General features: G+C 38.2%; 1 protein-coding gene across 1 annotated transcript in view; it reads left to right on the forward strand.

The window, feature by feature from the left end:
• The first annotated feature begins 2,247 nt into the window (after window positions 1–2,247).
• Window positions 2,248–19,111, forward strand: part of sema6bb (sema domain, transmembrane domain (TM), and cytoplasmic domain, (semaphorin) 6Bb) — a 521,655-nt gene continuing 504,791 nt past the window's right edge. The window contains exon 1 of the mRNA XM_062039291.1: window positions 2,248–2,832. The gene's annotated coding sequence lies outside the window, so the exon portion shown is untranslated. The remainder of the gene's footprint in view (window positions 2,833–19,111) is intronic.

Here is a 19,111-nt window from a genome sequence, read left to right on the forward strand (position 1 = left end):
GATAAAGTCAAATACAAATAAGTAGAGATAAATGCTTTCAAAAATGTAATATCGGAAATTATCGGTATCGTTTTTTTTGTTTTCGGTATCGTTTATTTTGTTTAAAAAAAATAATTAAATCAACATGAAAAACACAAGATACACTTACAATTAGTGCACCAACCCAAAAAACCTCCCTCCCCAATTCACATTCATTCACACTCAAGGGTTGTTTCTTTCTGTTATTAATATTCTGGTTCCTACATTATATATCAATATAGATCGATACAGTCTGCAAGGGATACAGTCCGTAAGCACACATGATTGTGCGTGCTGCTGGTCCACTAATAGTACTAACCTTTAACAGTTAATTTTACTCCTTTTCATTGATTACTAGTTTCTATGTAACTGTTTTTATATTGTTTTACTTTCTTTTTTATTCAAGAAAATGTTTTTAATTTATTTATCTTATTTTATTTTATAATTTTTTTAAAAAAAGGACCTTATCTTCACCATACCTGGTTGTCCAAATTAGGCATAATAATGTGTTAATTCCACGACTGTACATATCGGTATCGGTTGATATCGGTATCGGTAATTAAGAGTTGGACAATATCGGAATATCGGATATCGGCAAAAAAGCCATTATCGGACATCCCTCGTTGTGACTTGTAATGAATGTAATGAATAGAAGGAATTATTGAATTAAATGCCAATAAAATTTCAATTATGTTGTTTTTTTATATAGCATAGCATAGCATAGCATGCACACACACACACACACACACACACACACACACACACACACACACACACACACACACACACACACACACACACACACACACACACACACACACACACACGTGCTGCCAATATACACAAAAATGTGTTGATTTTGAGTAAGTAACACAAACATTTGTTACTAAAACCTACACATTTACTTTGTTAATATAAGTAACAAAGTTAATGTGTTCAAATTAACAAAAATTGAGTTGTCCCCCTCTGGACATGGAGATGTGTAAAAAAACAACACAAATTGTGTTATTTCCAATACATTCGTTTTGTGCTGTTGTTGTCCATCCTAGTCACGTCCGTTGTGTCCTTGGGCAAGACACTTCACCCTTGCTCCTGATGGGTCCTGGTTAGCGCCTTGCATGGCAGCTCCCGCCATCAGTGTGTGAATGTGTGTGTGAATGGGTGAATGTGGAAATACTGTCAAAGCGCTTTGGGCTCCTTAAAAAGGGGTAGAAAAGCGCTATATAAGTACAACCCATTTACCATTTACCATTTGTCTCTCTGTCTTGTCCCCGCAATTTCCCCTTCTGTCTTCCTTTTTTCTCTCTCTTTCTATCCCCTCCTGCTCCGGCCCGGCTGCACCAAATAATAATATAAATCCATTTGATAAAGTCAAATACAAATAAGTAGAGATAAATGCTTTAAAAAATGTAATATCGGAAATTATCGGTATCGTTTTTTTTATTATCGGTATCGTTTATTTTGTTTAAAAAAAAAATTAAATCAACATGAAAAACACAAGATACACTTACAATTAGTGCACCAACCCAAAAAACCTCCCTCCCCCATTCACATTCATTCAAGGGTTGTTTCGTTCTGTTATTAATATTCTGGTTCCTACATTATATATCAATATAGATCGATACAGTCTGCAAGGGATACAGTCCGTAAGCACACATGATTGTGCGTGCTGCTGGTCCACTAATAGTACTAACCTTTAACAGTTAATTTTACTCATTTTTATTATTTACTAGTTTCTATATAACTGTTTTTATATTGTTTTACTTTCTTTTTTATTCAAGAAAATGTTTTTAATTTATTTATCTTATTTTATGTTATTAATTTTTAAAAAAAGGACCTTATCTGGTTGTCCAAATTAGGCATAATAATGTGTTAATTCCACGACTGTATATATCGGTATTGGTTGATATCGGTATTGGTAATTAAGAGTTGGACAATATCGGAATATCGGATAAAGTAAATCTGTACAGCCGATATGGGCATCGACATCAACTATATGATTTGCCTGAGTAGCTGGACAAGACACATTTTAAATAAAAAAATAAAAAATAAGAATACAAATGAATACAATTTAAAATTAATACAAATAAAAAATAACGAAAGAAGAAAAAGGAAAAATATCAATTTTATCACGCGAGTGCCGACCCAAATCTTAACGCCTCCTTGGTATCGATACAATCGGTATTATGTGTCGGCCAGCTATCTCGCCCAGGTTCCTCCCACCTCCTCCGCCTAACGAGCTCAGCTGGCTGCTGCCGCCACTGGAGCTCATTTGAATGCGCGGACGAGGCGGCGTGTTCCCCCCCCCACTCCCCCTTGGATGGACGGAAGACTCCCACCAGCGCGGGAAGGACCGGGAACAACCCTCGCAGTCACTCCACAACCAAGCGGATAAACAGCTGCTACTTCTTACCGAACCTCCTTCCCCTCCATCTTTCCCCGACACTTCGGCGGGGTGTCCGCCGACGGCCATGTGTCGCTACGTGCCATGAGACGCTGCTTTGCGGCGTGTTGAACACCGGTGGTGGGGGGTGAGGACTGTGGGACGGACAGACAGGTGGCGTGGGAGCCGGGACTAAAGGACGTAAAGGCGGAGGAGGAGGAGGGTCCGGACTCGGACACACAAGCCCCAGTTGTCTCGGAGGGTCCGGACTCGGACACACAAGCCCCAGTTGTCTCGGAGGGGGGGGGGGGATGAGTGGACAGGTGCGACTTGGAGTTGGGATCCGAACTTCCTTGACTATTTCACGGATTTCCCCCGCACATCATGACGGAAACTCTCACCAGCTTCTTTTTGGCTCAACATTCATAAAGGTCAGTGAGATAAAGAGTTCGGCTTGGTTCTGTGCTGCATTTTTTGTTATTTTGGACTCCCCTTTAAGGCTGTGCTGTATTTCTTACTGCGTAGCTTGCAGCCCCGCACTAAAAGTCCTCTCCATGGACTGTAATTGTGTGCTGCATTATTTTATGTGTCCTGGTAACGCAGTTCAGTTTCTTCCTAATTAGGACACTTGGGATGTCACCTGCCCTTTAATTCCCTCCCCTACCTCCTTATTTTATGCAATATGCACATCTTCAATTATACATCTCTTACTTGCATAATTGTGGAAGCTAATTGGGGTTGACTTGGCCGAATTGTTACCCCTTGTTGGGACTTCTCTTGTTGTCAATGCCCACTGACCCCCTGGTGGATTGTTTGCATCCTGCACTGCTGCTACTTCAGCAACCCAAAACGTCGAAAGAGCCGTATTGGACCAGAAATACAAAAAAACAAATCTGTCTGGAGCCGCAAAAAACGAAAAGCCCTATAAAAGTGTTATAATGAAGGCAAAACATGGTGTAAGTGTCTATATTAGCTATAATAGCCTACTATCAAAATAACTTTAAAAGTATTATATACTGTAAATCAGACAGTATTTCCCACACATTCATTTATTTGTGGCGGCCCGCCACGAAAGAACTACGTCTGACACAAATTAAAAAAAATATATACATTTTTTTTGTCCTGTCCAGCTTCTCAGGCAAATCATATAGTTGATGTAGATGCCCATAAGGCTGTTCAGATTTACTTTACAAAAGAGAAGTGTAGGATACTTCTCTTGTTGCCTTATTTGTATTTGACCACTACTGTTTTCTGTTTATTTGTTACTGACTGTGGCAGGACACCTCTGCCTCTGTTTCACTTTATGTTGCTGGTAAATAATATGGTTGTAGTAGTAGGCTAAAGTTAAATGATTTAGTATGCACTAATTAAAGGGGCAGAGCTTTAAGAGACATTTTAGCTTTTATATTTTATAAGATATATTTTTTGTAAGAACCACAATTAATAAATATATTTCAGTGAATAACTTATTGTTCAAATCTGTATATAAATATGTACATAAAGTGTTGTAATTATATTGTAAAATGGATGGATGGATGGATGGACATTTAAAACAAAACTGTTATTATTAATTAGTAAGTATACATTTTTTGAGCCTTTTTAGAGAAAATCATATCATTGTAGTAAATTATGCAAATTACTCGATGATGTCATGTGACCACGCCCATATCCACGCCCATAGCCACGCTCCCACCGCCGCAGGTATCTTGGCAGTTTATGGGAAACACTGTCAGAGGTGTCCAAAGTGCGGCCCGGAGCCATTTGCGGCCCGCAGCTAATCGTTTACCGGCCCCCCACACATTCTGCAAAAATTGCAAAATTGATAGTATTGCAAAAATTAAAAAAAACACTTTAAAACAGTGGAATGAGGTGAAATCTTAACGGGAAAAAGTTGCAATGTTGACAAAAAGCTGCCACGCAGGCTGTTTTTTTTTTCTTTTGTCTGTTTATTTTTATTTTTTTTGCCATTGCTCGAAAAAAAAAAAAAGAAAAATACAAAAAATCTGTTACAATGAATTATTACTTAAAAAATGTCACTTTAAAATGTTTTATGTGGAAAAAATATTGCATATATTGTGTGGTTGCCATATAAAAACATCAAAGTTTTATTTGACAAAAGAGCATAAAACAAACAAAATAATAGTTCAAAAGTAAAATTGACAGATATGCCTGAAGTTGATCTTGTAATTTAAGTGTGAAAAGTAAAAAAACCAAACTAATAAAAATGTATCACTTTATGAGTGGGAGACCTTTTGGATCCCAAATATATTTAGTGGGATTTTTAAAAACTTTTCACTGTGATTACTCAAAAATATGAAATAATTAAAATCAATGGTGTCCTGCATTATTGATCTTTTAGGGCTCTAATTACTAAATACTGCATATTTCAGTTTTACTATAAAAAACAAAGTTGTCTTTGACAGAAAAGGCATAAAACCTTTTTTTTTTTAAATTTATATCAACCTCAAGTTGATATAGAGATTTACTGTAAGCGTTAAATAAAAAAAAATAATAATTTGACTTATTTTTTACATTTTAATGACTGAGACCCTTAATGGTCCCCGGGAGCCCTAAAGGTTAAAAAAAAAAATCCATATATTTTGTTAAGGTTTGAAAATGAAAAATATCAAAATGGCCCCCGCATGCTTATATTTTTCCGTGTACGGCCCTCAGTGGAAAAAGTTTGGACACCCCTGCTGTAAATGTATAATGAAGACAACACATGATGTGTGTGTCCAAGTTAAAGGAAACGGCAGGCTGTCTTCTTTTGATAGATTTATTGCAATCTTTGGCAAGCTAGGTAATGTTTGCTGTGGTCTGGAACAACATGGCACTAGGGCTGCAAGAACTAATCGATTAAATCGATTAAAATTGATTATAAAAATAGTTGCCGATTAATTTAGTCATCGATTCGTTGGATCTATGCTATGCTATGCGCATGCGCAGAGGCTTTTTAAAAAAAATAAATAAATTGTTTTTTTAAATAAATAAATAAATCTTTATTTATAAACTGCAACATTTACAAACAGCTGAGAAACAATAATCAAAATAAGTATGGTGCCAGTATTCTGTTTTTTTCCCAATAAAATACTGGAAAGGATAGAAATGTAGTTTGTCTCTTTTATCCGATTATTAATCGATTAATCGAAGTAATAATCGACAGATTAATCGATTATCAAATTAATCGTTAGTTGCAGCCCTACATGGCACACAAACAACTATCTGAAATGCAGCCAATATTACATACAGATAATGTGTCACGAGATGTGCAAAAGTAAATTATATACAAAGAGGATAAAAGCAAAGGATATCAAATGAGCTCAAATATACCTACAAATGAGGCATAATGATGCAATATGTACATACAGCTAGCCTAAATAGCATGTTAGCATGGATTAGCTTGTCATGCTCTGACTAAATATGCCTGATTAGCACAACAACAAGTCAAAGCGCACCTTTGTGCATTCACGCACAGCATAAAACTTTTGGTGGACAAATTGAGACAAAGAAGGAGTGAAAGATTTTACATGTAAACAAACTGTTGCGTTTGTATTTTCCCCCATCTTTTTCCATTTTCAATCCTTTTTTAAAAATGCTCCAGGGAGCCACTAGGGCGGCACTAAAGAGCCGCAGGTTGCTGACCCCCGTACTACACTCATTGGCCGCAATATTAGGTACAATGCAAGAGATGCATAAAAAAAATCCACCTTTACAAAGTGCTCAGGTTTTCATGTATTGGACCTAAGGCTGAAACGACGCGTCGACATAGTCGACGTCATCGGTTACGTAAATACGTCGACGCCGTTTTTGTGCGTCGACGCGTCGCATAATGACGTCACACTACCGTCATGGCGAAGCGCAAAGCAGACGATCAAAGAAGACGATGCGAGCGGTGCGAGCGAGGGGGGAAAAGCATGCCAAAAGTGGTCAAAAGTGTGGGAGTATTTCAATAAACGGCCTAATAATGTTGTTGTATGCACACTGTGTCGAGCGGAAATGGCCTATCATAGCAGCACAACGGCTATGAACGAACATTTGAAAGAAAACCATCAACTAGTCAATCGTCCGCGCGAGCATACGTTGTCATCATTACACAAAAACATGAATGTGTCATTTGTATCTGCTAGGGGTGTAACGGTACGTGTTTTGTATTGAACCGTTTCGGTACGGGGCTTTCGGTTCGGTACGGGGGTGTACCGAACGAGTTTCTAAGCTAAAGTCTTAGCAAGCTGCTTTGCTCCGTCTGCCTCTGTCTCAGCACGCAGCATTGTCCCACCCACACAACCATCTGATTGGTACACACGCAGCATTGTCCCACCCACACAACCATCTGATTGGTACACACGAAGCATTATCAGCCAATCAGCAGTGCGTATTCAGAGCGCATGTAGTCAGCGCTTCAGGGTGGAGTAGATAGGTGTTTAGCAGGTGAGCATCAGGCAGCGGACTCTCCCCAAATGATAATAAACACCTCCCAGTCAACTACTAGTAACATCACTATGAGCCCGTTGACCTTCTAGAAACTTAAACTGCAGCTCAGCTCACTCGCAATCCTGGCTTGAGGTGAAGGCTAATTAGCTCTCAGTTCCAGCCACATCGACCCCTTCTGAGCGCCTATTTTCAGCTGCTGGGAATATTGTAAATAAGAAAAGAACCAAAGCATGTAGACATGCTAACCTTTCTTCATTACAACTGTTAGACACTCACTGGAATGAGTAGAATTGGTTATTGTGTACTGTGTTGGACTGGATGTTTATTTTGCACATTTTAAAAGCAATACTTAATGTTTACAGTGCTCCAGAATATTTAGATTGGCACTTTTTTGTATTGGATGTTTATCTTTATTTTTGCACATTTTAGCAAATAAGCAATACTTTCACTTTTGTTGAAATGTTTACACTGTTGTTACAGAATATTTCGTTTTGCACTTTTTTGTATTGGATGTTTATCTTTATTTTTGCACATTTTAAAGCAAAATAAGCAATACTTTTACTTTTGAAATGCTTATACTATTGCAGAATATTAAGATTTGCACTGGATGTTGACTCTTATATTTGCACATTAAAAAGCAAATAAGCTACTTTTAATTTTGTTAAATTTTAAAAGTTTTAAATGTTTACATTGTTACAGAATATTTAGTCATGTTGTTGTCAATGTTGACTGGGTGGCCATACTTCTTTTTTTTTGGAAATAAAAGCCATGCCTTTTGAAAAAACGGGCCTACATTTATTTTTTCATCTTCATTTTGAATAAAAAAATAATCGGTAAAAGGAAAAATAATCTATAGATTAATCGAAAAAAATAATCTATAGATTAACCGATTAATCGAAAAAATAATCTATAGATTAATCGATAGAAAAATAATCGTTAGCTGCAGCCTTAATTGGACCTTTATATTACGACTGCAACAATCGATTGTTCAATCAGAAAAAAGTTTTGATCTATATTTAGTTTCTTTGATTAATCGTTAGATTGACTGTAACCTTAAGATTTTACTATTTGATCCAAAAGTCAGCAATAATATCTTTTTTGTAACTTAATGCTTGAAATGTTTTAACTTGCGAACTATCTATTAGTGTTGTCCCGATACCAATATTTTGGTACCGGTACCAAAATGTATTTCGATACTTTTCGATACTTTTCTAAATAAAGGGGACCACAAAAATTGCATTATTGGCTTTATTTTAACAAAAAATCTTACGTTACATTAAACATATGTTTTTTATTTCAAGTTTGTCCTTAAATAAAATAGTGAACATACAAGACAACTTGTCTTTTATTAGTAAGTAAGCAAACACAGGCTCCTAATTTAGCTGCTGACATATGCAGTAACATATAGTGTCATTTTCCATTCTATTATTTTGTCAACATTATTAAGGACAAGTGGTAGAAAATGAATTATTAATCTACTTGTTCATTTACTGTTAATATCAGCTTACTTTCTCTTTTAACATTTTCTATCTACACTTCTGTTAAAATGTAATAATCACTTATTCTTCTGTTGTTTGATACTTTACATTAGTTTTGGATGATACCACAAATTTGGGTATTAATCGGATACCAAATCGTTACAGTATCATACATTGGTCACATTCAAAGTCCTCATGTGTCCAGGGACATATTTCTTGAGTTTATAAACATAATATAATAGAGCACACCGATATAGAAGCCGCCGCCACTAAAAAAACAAAAACAAAAATTCCCCCCCATTCATTAGCTGCACCGGACTATAAGCCGCATATATATATATGTTGTGAAATTAGTTATTTGAACAAAGATTTTGTAAATGTTTATTGCCATACCTTAATTTTTTCCAAACAGTGTCTGTAACACGGCTTATCAACATAACAGAAGTCATCGTCCTACTAGCTGAGAAAGCTAGCTCTCCAGTCAGCTAAACAGACTCAATACATCCACGGTGATCTTTATGGTGAATTTATGAAACTAAACAATACAAAAAGAATGCCATTGCAACACTCAATAATACTCACAAAGACACTCGTAAACGTGTTAGCATATTAGCTACTGCTAAAAACGCTGGCTTCATTACATTACGATAGCATTTACAAATATGCCAGAAAACACTCCTACAGACATCACACATGGTACTGTTTAGTACGTAAGAATTGTTTAAGTTATATTGTAAAACTTACAAACGTTGCTTGGAGTGATGAATGAAGAGTCCATACGAGTAGAAATGCTGTGGATGACTAGAAGACAAAATGGCACTTATACTTCCGGTTGAAAGCTCTAAACAGAAGGCTACTGCAACACCTGCAGTGAGTGACATTGTCCAAAAGATGGCATCATAGGACAGACAATGACACATCTTTTCAGTGTCTTTGCTTGTTTGTTTTTTTAAAACTATTTAAAAAAAAAAAAATCCATAAATTAGCAGCACCGTTTTATAAGCCGCTGAGTCCAAAGCGTAGGAAAAAAAATAGCGGCTTATAGTCTGGAATTTACGGTAGACAAAAAATATATTTTTTTACAGTGCCTCCCGAGCTAGAATGAAAAAGAAAGTAGGCAGGACTTTGAGTTTATTGAATTCACGGAAGTCTTTTATGTGTTTTTATAACTGCCCAAGATAATTTTTATTGTATTTTAGCGGTTTAATGGCACTTGCTCTGCTAATTATGCTCATGTTTTTTTGGCCCCATCTGGTGGTTGAGGGGTGGGTGCAATTACACCTAAACAATATGGATGGATGGAATAGTTTCTTTTTTTTCAGTCGGCAAGAACAAGATTAGTTCGGTTATCATGGAAAAAGCATATTGATATACCAGGATTAAAGTAAAAATAGCAGTCATAATGGGAATCAATGGGGCCCAAAGAGGTCTTAAAGTAGCAGAAGAGTGGAAAGACAAATCGATTTTATATGCTTAATTGTGTTTAATTGTATCCATTAGACTATATCCAATTGTATTTGCAATCCGCAAAATATGTGAAATTACCGTCTAAACATCGCAAAATGCCACAAATCCAATCAGCCATTTTGAATATTCCGCTCCGAACGTCTTCGGTAATTTCCGTAGCGTGACACTACTAATACTTACGCACTCTGACCATAGTATCAGATCAGTCATACTGGAAATACGCAAACATTAGAGAGAGATGTGCTGTTTATTATTCACAATCCTTTATATAAGACATTTTAACACATTTTTTTATGCATTCTAAGTTGTAAATTAATAAATACATCAACAATGTATTATTTAGATTATATCTACTTACTTGCAAACTGTGTAAGTCTTTCCATGTCATACATCAGATATATGTGATAATAGCTTCAATATAGAGAGGCAACTTGTTTTTCCCACTCTACTGGTACACTAAGAAAAAAGTGTGTTCATAGTTTCTAATGGCGGCTGCATAAACATTGCACATGAGAGCGGTGGTGTTTGGGTGAATGAACTAAAAATATCAATGCTACAGTAGTATAGGCTGCTAGATGAGACCAAACCAGTCAAAGCAGGCTGTTCAGTATTGTTGCCACTGATTGGCTCAGCCTCAAGCAGCATTACTATGTTGGATTAAAAGAGTGTAAAGGTCACAAAAGGGTGGTATTTCATGTCTAGGTGGCTCTCATAATGTTCACAAATGTATTTAGAAGGTAGTAAACAGTTTTTTATGCTCTAGAAATGAAAATATTTGATTTATTATTAACGATTCCTACTTTGCGGAAATCGGACACGTTTCCAGTGAGGGTTGGACTCCGCCAAGGCTGCCCTTTGTCACCGATTATGTTCATAACTTTTATGGACAGAATTTCTACGCAGTCAAGGCGTTGAGGGGATCCGGTTTGGTGGCTGCAGGATTAGGTCTCTGCTTTTTGCAGATGATGTGGTCCTGATGGCTTCATCTGGCCAGTTATCTTCAGCTCTCACTGGATCGGTTCGCAGCAGAGTGTGAAGCGACTGGGATGAGAATCAGCACCTCCAAGTCCGAGTCCATGGTTCTCGCCCGGAAAAGGGTGGAGTGCCATCTCCGGGTTGGGGAGGAGACCCTGCCCCAAGTGGAGGAGTTCAGGTACCTCGGAGTCTTGTTCACGAGTGAGGGAAGAGTGGATCGTGAGATCGACAGGCGGATCGGTGCGGCGTCTTCAGTAATGCGGACGCTGTATCGATCCGTTGTGGTGAAGAAGGAGCTGAGCCGGAAGGCAAAGCTCTCAATTTACCGGTCGATCTACATTCCCATCCTCACCTATGGTCATGAGCTTTGGGTTGTGACCGAAAGGACAAGATCACGGGTACAAGCGGCCGAAATGAGTTTCCTCCGCCGGGTGGCGGGGCTCTCCCTTAGAGATAGGGTGAGAAGCTCTGCCATCCGGGGGGAGCTCAAAGTAAAGCCGCTGCTCCTCCACATCGAGAGGAGCCAGATGAGGTGGTTCGGGCATCTGGTCAGGATGCCACCCGAACGCCTCCGTAGGGAGGTGTTTAGGGCACGTCCGACCGGTAGAAGACCCAGGACACATTGGGAAGACTATGTCTCCCGGCTGGCCTGGGAACGCCTCGGGATCCCCTGGGTAGAGATGGACGAAGTGGCTGGGGAGAGGAAAGTCTGGGCTTCCCTGCTTAGGCTGCTGCCCCCGCGACCCGACCTCGGATAAGCGGAAGAAGATGGATGGATGGATGAACTTTGCGGAAATTCCTATATTGCCGTCATCTCCGGAACCAATAAATGAGGGATTACTGTAACCTATAAATGAAAGCAGTATGTCGCAGACCTTTTGCATCACTTTAATAGTATTTTTTATAATAACTTATCACTTGCCTTTGTGGTTTGGCTTCAAACATGTTGGTGTCGTTAGGCACCTTAGCTTTGATAACACGCAGACATAATGCGTTCATCTATGCATTAAAGCCGTGATTGTCAAACTAAAGAATATTCCGCTTTGCTAGCACGGTACCAGCACTTTGACTACCTCCTGCTTGCCATATTCTAATTAAAAGTACTGGCAGGTAATTGTGGAAAAGTTGACTTTCAATTTCAGCTAAGTTGTATGAGCATAATTTTAGTTAACTACGGATGTGTCATGTTTAATAGTCTATCAATGATGCGTGCAAGGATTGTAAGTCGTAACGTGTCGTGTAATTAACAGTTAGTTACACCCCCTGATATCATGAAAACAAACATATTGTCCTCTCTAAACTGAGCTCTATTGCAGAATTTATCCATGTGAACCTAATATTGTGGCCTGTGCATGTATATTGCACAATTACATGACTTCAATAAGCTTTTTCTGTGATTATAAACTAGCTCGTCCTCCTCCTCCTGCATACATTTCTTCATTGGACGTTTTTTTTTCTTCCTGTGATTGTTGTGCCTCTCTGTTTTAAATTCCAAATGGCTTTTCAGCCAATGCCCTTTGTTTGTGCATCCCCGAGGTTTGTGGACTGGAAAAAAGAGGAGTCCCCAAAGGGTCGGTCATTGCTTGAGTGTGAGAGAATGACGCCATCTAAACCCAGCATTCTGTTGCTCGGACTGTGTCAATCAGCCTTGAACAAGAGGCTTTTCCTCCCCACCCTTCTCCCTCTCCCTCTCTCTGTGTCTCTCTCTCTCTCTCACACACACACACACACACACACACACACACACACACACACACACACACACACACACACACACACACACACACACACGCTCTCTCAATGCATGCATAGATGGGGCTTATTTTCTGTGGGTGGCGCTGCACTATTTTCTCAGCAGTAATTACAAGTGACGTGCTGTCAGAGGGGATGAATTAATAGATGACCGAGGCAAATACCTGGCGGATAGCATCTCTGATCTACCTCACTGTGGCTGAGTTTTAATTTGTTTAAAATGTAGTCCATCAAAAGGAAATTCTGATGTTTTTTTTACCCTTTACAACACTTGTTTTTTGGCATATATGTCCCTGAAGTGTTGATTCATCATCAAATTGTAGCTGAAGGTGGTCTGTCATGCAAAATTGGCATTTTTTAAAAACAATGTCATTAAGTGTGATATGTGTCCCTAGACACTGTTTAAAAGCATCAACCGTGAGAAAAATCTGACATATTCACTTGTTTGCTTCTTTTTTGAAAGAAGAGGTACTCAAAATACTTGCATTTTATGGTGTCATAAAGGAGAAAACTCCTTCCTCGTGGACATACATCTTACCCGACCCTAGCTAAATGAGGCTGCCATTTGTTTACGCCCAGAGCATAGCCCAGAGCATAGTAAAAATATAAATAAAAGGCTTCGCTTCATGTCCTTAATCCTTGTGCAGCCTTAATATTGACTATACACACTTATCCTTAGGACCCACAAGGCATTCACTCATTAAAGTGTCATAAATAAGCAATACATTTATGATTTTTGTTACTTTCAACGCTTGACATCTTTTAAAAACTGTATTAGTTTTATTTTTTTGTTTTGTTTTTGGCCTTATTGTCAAAAATATAAATTTAAAAAAATAATTTGTAGAGTGCAATATTTGAGGTTGGGTAATTACAGCCCTGCTTAGGTTAATAATTCATGACATTGGTTTTGATATAGTTGACAAGTAAACAGAAATGATAATTTTAACATTGCCTACTGAGCTAAAGTTAGAGCAAGCATGGAGGACTTGGTTGAGTTTGAGTTCACGCAAGTCTTTTATATATACATATACATATACATTTGTATGTGTATATATGTATATCAGCATCTTGATATGCCACACCTGTGAGGTGGAAATGATTATCTTGGCACATATGTGTGTATATACACATGTATGTATGTATGTATGTATGTGTGTGTGTATGTATGTGTGTGTATATATATATATATATATATATATATATATATATATTGAAATTGTTTAAAAAAAAAACCCAACTCAATCTATATATCTCTCTCTCTTCATGTTGTATATAACTGCCCAAGATAATTTTCATTGCGACCACGAGAGACACGCAATAGAAAATGGATGGATGTTTAATTGAAGTTTAACTCATTTACGCTCATCAAAGCTCTGAGAAGTATACCCATAGTTTTTTGGTACAATCCGGTGGTTAAAGGGGGCAAATTGAACCATATTGATTTTAATCGGCAAGAATAAGATTAATTTGTTTGTCATGGAAAAAGCATAGTAATATACCAGGACTACAGTCTGCTGAAAATAACAGTTACAATGGGAGTCAAAGGGGCCGAAAGAGGTCTTAAGAGGAATCGTGTATACTTTGTTTATATCCTTAAAGATTAAAGTACCAATGATTGTCACACACACACTAGATGTGGTGAAATTTGTCCTCTGCATTTGTCCCAATCTTTAATCTTAATCTTTTCTCACAACATTGCAATCAAAAACCCAATGCAATTTTGGAAAAAAACAAAACATTTTTGACTACTTACTTTCAGACCAAACAATCATCACATCCGGAACCCACGTAATGCCCGTTTTGGGCCCTAGAGGCGCACAAAGCAGTCAGTCAGCTACGGACACGGGAGCTGTAAGTTTGGTCATTTTATTTTTCTTCAGCAAATAGGCAACTGAGCATGATGTAGCTATTACACTGTGAGTGTAATGTTAGCACTGTAGCTAACATAGATAGCGGGGTGTGGGATCTGAGCCGAGGATGTCGTTGTGGCTTGTGCAGCCCTTTGAGACATTCGTAATTAAGGGCTATATAAATAAACTTTGATTGATTGATAGCTATGCTAGTGTTGCTAAATGGTAAATGGGTTATACTTGTATAGCCCTTTTCTACCGTCAAGGTACTCAAAGCGCTTTGACACTATTTCCACATTGACATTGCTAATGTTTACGTTCTTCCTGTCCCACTTATGTCAGTATTGTATGTGATCTATTGCTTCTATTACATTAGACATGTGCAGAGTTACAGCATACAATATATGTAAAAAAACTTCTGTTGTGGCGTGAATAAACCATCTACAGACACACTAAACTGTGTGTTACCCCTAGGGCTTACCTTAACTGTCTAAATTCCAGCATCAAGGCTAGATGTTGGACAACACCCTTCCAATACACGATTGTGGGACCTTTGACACTTATTTCAAATTCTTATGAAATATAAAATGGGACTTTTTAAAGAGTTATTTTCTTTTCTTAGGGACTGATGGGAAAGGGTGGGGGATTATTATTTTTTCACACGATGAGTATAAATAATCAGTCAGTAGGATGCTGAGTTTCTGCCAAAAGAAATGACTCAGAGGTGGGCAAGATTGCGCACAGGACCACCATTAAAGGCACAGTGAGTGTACAGGATGTTGGAACTGATAAACGCAAATTGGGAGACAGCAGGAGGCTATATGCACACTTTTCCACTGCTGATGCCAGTTTTTTGGGGCATTGTCCTTGTGCTTCTTTTTCTTCTTCTTAATAAACGCTTAGTGGAGCTTTGCTAATCCGGGTCTAGCAGTGCCCATGTTTTATTGCCGAGTTAGTGACAGTCCTCATTGCCTCTATTCTCTTTATTGTCAACTGTGCATGGTTCAATTGAATGGACAATTCTCTAGCTGTGTGTGTACATCAAACACACTGCAATGTTGAAAAAAATCTGTTACAGGACCTTTAACTTGTTTGGTTTTTGAATTTTTTTGTAGGCAGAAAACATTTCATAAGTAACAAAACATAGGAAGACAGGAGCATAATTATCTGAAAACATGGTTGTTTTGGTCTGTTATTTACTCTACAACTGTATTTTTGTGAGTCAACAAACGTAATTAATTGAAAGCATCATGAGCTCATGAACACATAAAAGGTGATTGTAGCTTTTGGTTACTCCGTACAGTAGGTGGCGGTATGCATTGTTAAGCCCCTTCTTAAAGACCTACTGAAACCCACTACTACCGACCACGCAGTCTGATAGTTTATATATCAATGAGGAAATCTTAATATTGCAACACATGCCGGGTTAACTTATAAAGTGCAATTTTAAATTTCCCGCTAAACCTCCGGTTGAAAACGTCTACGTATGATGACGTATGCGCGTGACGTCAATGGTTGAAACGGAAGTATTCGGACACATTGTATCCAATACAAAAAGCTCGGTTTTCATCGCAAAATTCCACAGTATTCTGGACATCTGTGTTGGTGAATCTTTTGCAATTTGTTTAATGAACAATGAAGACTGCAAAGAAGAAAGCTTTAGGTGGGATCGGTGTATTAGCGGCTGGCTGAAGCAACACAACCAGGAGGACTTTGACTTGGATAGCAGACGCGCTATCCGACGCTAGCCGCCGACCGCATCTGTGATCGGGTGAAGTCCTTCGTCGCGCCGTCGATCGCTGGAACGCAGGTGAGCACGGGTGTTGATGAGCAGATGAGGGCTGGCTGGCGTAGGTGGATAGCTAATGTTTTTAGCATAGCTCTGTGAGGTCCCGTTGCTAAGTTAGCTTCAATGGCGTCGTTAGCAACAGCATTGTTAAGCTTCACCAGGCTGGAAAGCATTAACCGTGTAGTTACAGGTCCATGGTTTAATAGTATTGTTGATTTTCTGTCTATCCTTCCAGTCAGGGGTTTATTTCTTTTGTTTATATCTGCAGTTAGGCCCGATGCTATCACGTTAGCTCCGTAGCTAAAGTGCTTCGCTGATGTATTGTCGTGGAGATAAGTCACTGTGAATGTCCATTTTGCGTTCTCGACTCTCATTTTCAAGAGGATATAGTATCCGAGGTGGTTTAAAATACAAATCCGTGATCCACAATAGAAAAAGGAGAGAGTGTGGAATCCAATGAGCCAGCTTGTACCTAAGTTACGGTCAGAGCGAAAAAAGATGCGTCCTGCACTGCACTCTAGTCCTTCACTCTCATGTTCCTCATCCACGAATCATTTAACTTGGCTCAAATTAATGGGGTAATCGTCGCTTTCTCTGTCCGAATCGCTCTCGCTGCTGGTGTAAACAATGGGGAAATGCCTTTCAACCTGCGATGTCACGCTACTTCCGGTACAGGCAAGGCTTTTTTTATCAGCGACCAAAAGTTGAGAACTTTATCGTCGATGTTCTCTACTAAATCCTTTCAGCAAAAATATGGCAATATCGCGAAATGATCAAGTATGACACATAGAATGGATCTGCTATCCCCGTTTCAATAAAAAAAATTAATTTCAGTAGGCCTTTAACACACTTCATACACACCTGGTCTGCCAGAGCATAAGAACACAGAGCACGAGGGACCGGTGTTGTCAACTTAGCGATTTTATCGCTTTATTTAAGTATTCAAACCCCTCTAGATTGTCTTTTTTAATTACTTTAGCAACTCTTTCTGCTCTTATCGGGCACTTTTTCAGACTATCATGAAAACACTCTTCTCAACAAGCCCCCCTATCGGTCTTGTTTATGACATTAAAAAAAGCCCAAAATAAAGCAAAAGAAGAAAGTTCATCCGTGTTCCTAAACTTATTTGTTTTGCTTGTCATGATTTTTGCAAATTTTTTTTCTCTTCCTGCGCTCTGTCCGTAAAAAAAATTCTGCACATGCGCCACGGCCAATTAAGCAAATGAGAGGATGGCCTCATGTACCAAAATTCTTCCTGGAATCCGGTGGGAGTTTCACTGCGGTCGCTCCTGTCTGTCCAAGTGAGAGACGTGTGTCCTGTTTTGTATGGAGGTCCAAATGGGACAAAATTAAATAAATAAATACGTCTTTAAATATTTACTTAAATGTGTCATTAATTAAATATGATTGTAATTACATACATAAATGAGTTCATTGTGTAATTTATTCATTTAATGTAAAATTGTTTTAATGATTTAATTGTTGATTACTATTTTTATGATTTAATTAAATATTTAATGATTTAATTATTTAAAGACCTGCCCCTGGGGATAGGTTGATTGGCACCACTAAATTGGCCTTAGTGTGCAAATGTGAGTGTGAATGTTGTCTGTCTATCTGTGTTGGCCCTGCTCTTGTCCAGGGTGTACCCCGCCTACATCCCGAATGCAGCTGGGATAGGCTCCAGCACCCCCTGCGACCCTAAGATGGATGGATGGATGGATGGATGACACATTTAACAAATTATTTATTTATTTAATTGTGTCCCATTTGGCCCTTGTCAGCGCTTCATGAATGTACTTAATCTATCAAACTCAGCCGTCAAAGTTAAATAAATTCATGAAACACTGACAAGGGCCTAATCAATACTTACATTTTTAAATATTTACTTTAACGTGTCATTCATTATTTAAATAATTAAATCATGAAATAATAATCAATAGTTTAAATCGTGACATGATTAATTACATCATGATATAATGACGACAATAATTTATTACATTTAATTTTATCTTAAATAAATTAATGACACATTCATGTATTTAATTACTTTGTTTTTTCTAATTAAAATTCATAAAATAAATTATTTAAATATGTATTATTTATTTATTTAAATTTGCCCCTTTATAGTTTGGGGATCCAGTAATCATTTGAATGGACACCAACAGTGGCCCTTTAGACCAAATGTTCCAACCGATGTGCGTTTAAAGACAGGTGTTCTGATGCAATGTGTCGGTTAGTTAAACAAAGATCCTTTACTAGACAACCCCCATGGCAGCGGCACGCTCGTACGCAGATTCATGTTCTCGTAACAGTTGTAAACAACTTCCCTTGAGTGCCTTCATTGATTGAATTCTGACCGCACCGCTCGTTTTAGTCCACTTTGCAGCTCGTCGTCGGCTTCTCTAAGCATATTAGTGCTCACGCCATCATTAATACACGTTTCTTTTATCCGCACTCTATGAAGTCACGCAGAGTTGTGTTGTCTTTGCATTTTCTGCCTTATAAAAAAAAAAATTTCCTTAAAAAAATCCAGTATTTTGCATAACCCCCGTCATGCCTCACTGTCAGCATTTCCTGCAGTAGCAATAGGAGTTGACCAGTGGACAAAAGTATTGAGATGCTTTGCTTGAAGTGAAGAAATGAACATTTGTAAGGTTAGGAGTGGTTTGTCGTTTTCTAGTTCATCCAAAAGGTGCTTGATGGGGTCTTTCAGGCCTTTTTCCGATTTTGGGAACAGAATAGAGCATTTCCTAAGGTTTCCCATAAACTGAAAGCATAGAATTGTCTGCAATGTCTGACTAGGACGGGGGTCAGCAACCCGCGACTTTCGAGCCGCATGGGGCTCTTTAGTGGCACCCTAGTGGCTCCCTGGAGCATTTTTAAATAGGATTGAAAATGGGAAAAGATGGGGGGGAAAATATTATTTTAGTTTTAGTATGTTTTTTTGTTAAGGACAAACATAACA

This window comes from Entelurus aequoreus, linkage group LG27 (assembly GCF_033978785.1).
Source record: "Entelurus aequoreus isolate RoL-2023_Sb linkage group LG27, RoL_Eaeq_v1.1, whole genome shotgun sequence".
Taxonomy (NCBI): Eukaryota; Metazoa; Chordata; class Actinopteri; order Syngnathiformes; family Syngnathidae; genus Entelurus; species Entelurus aequoreus.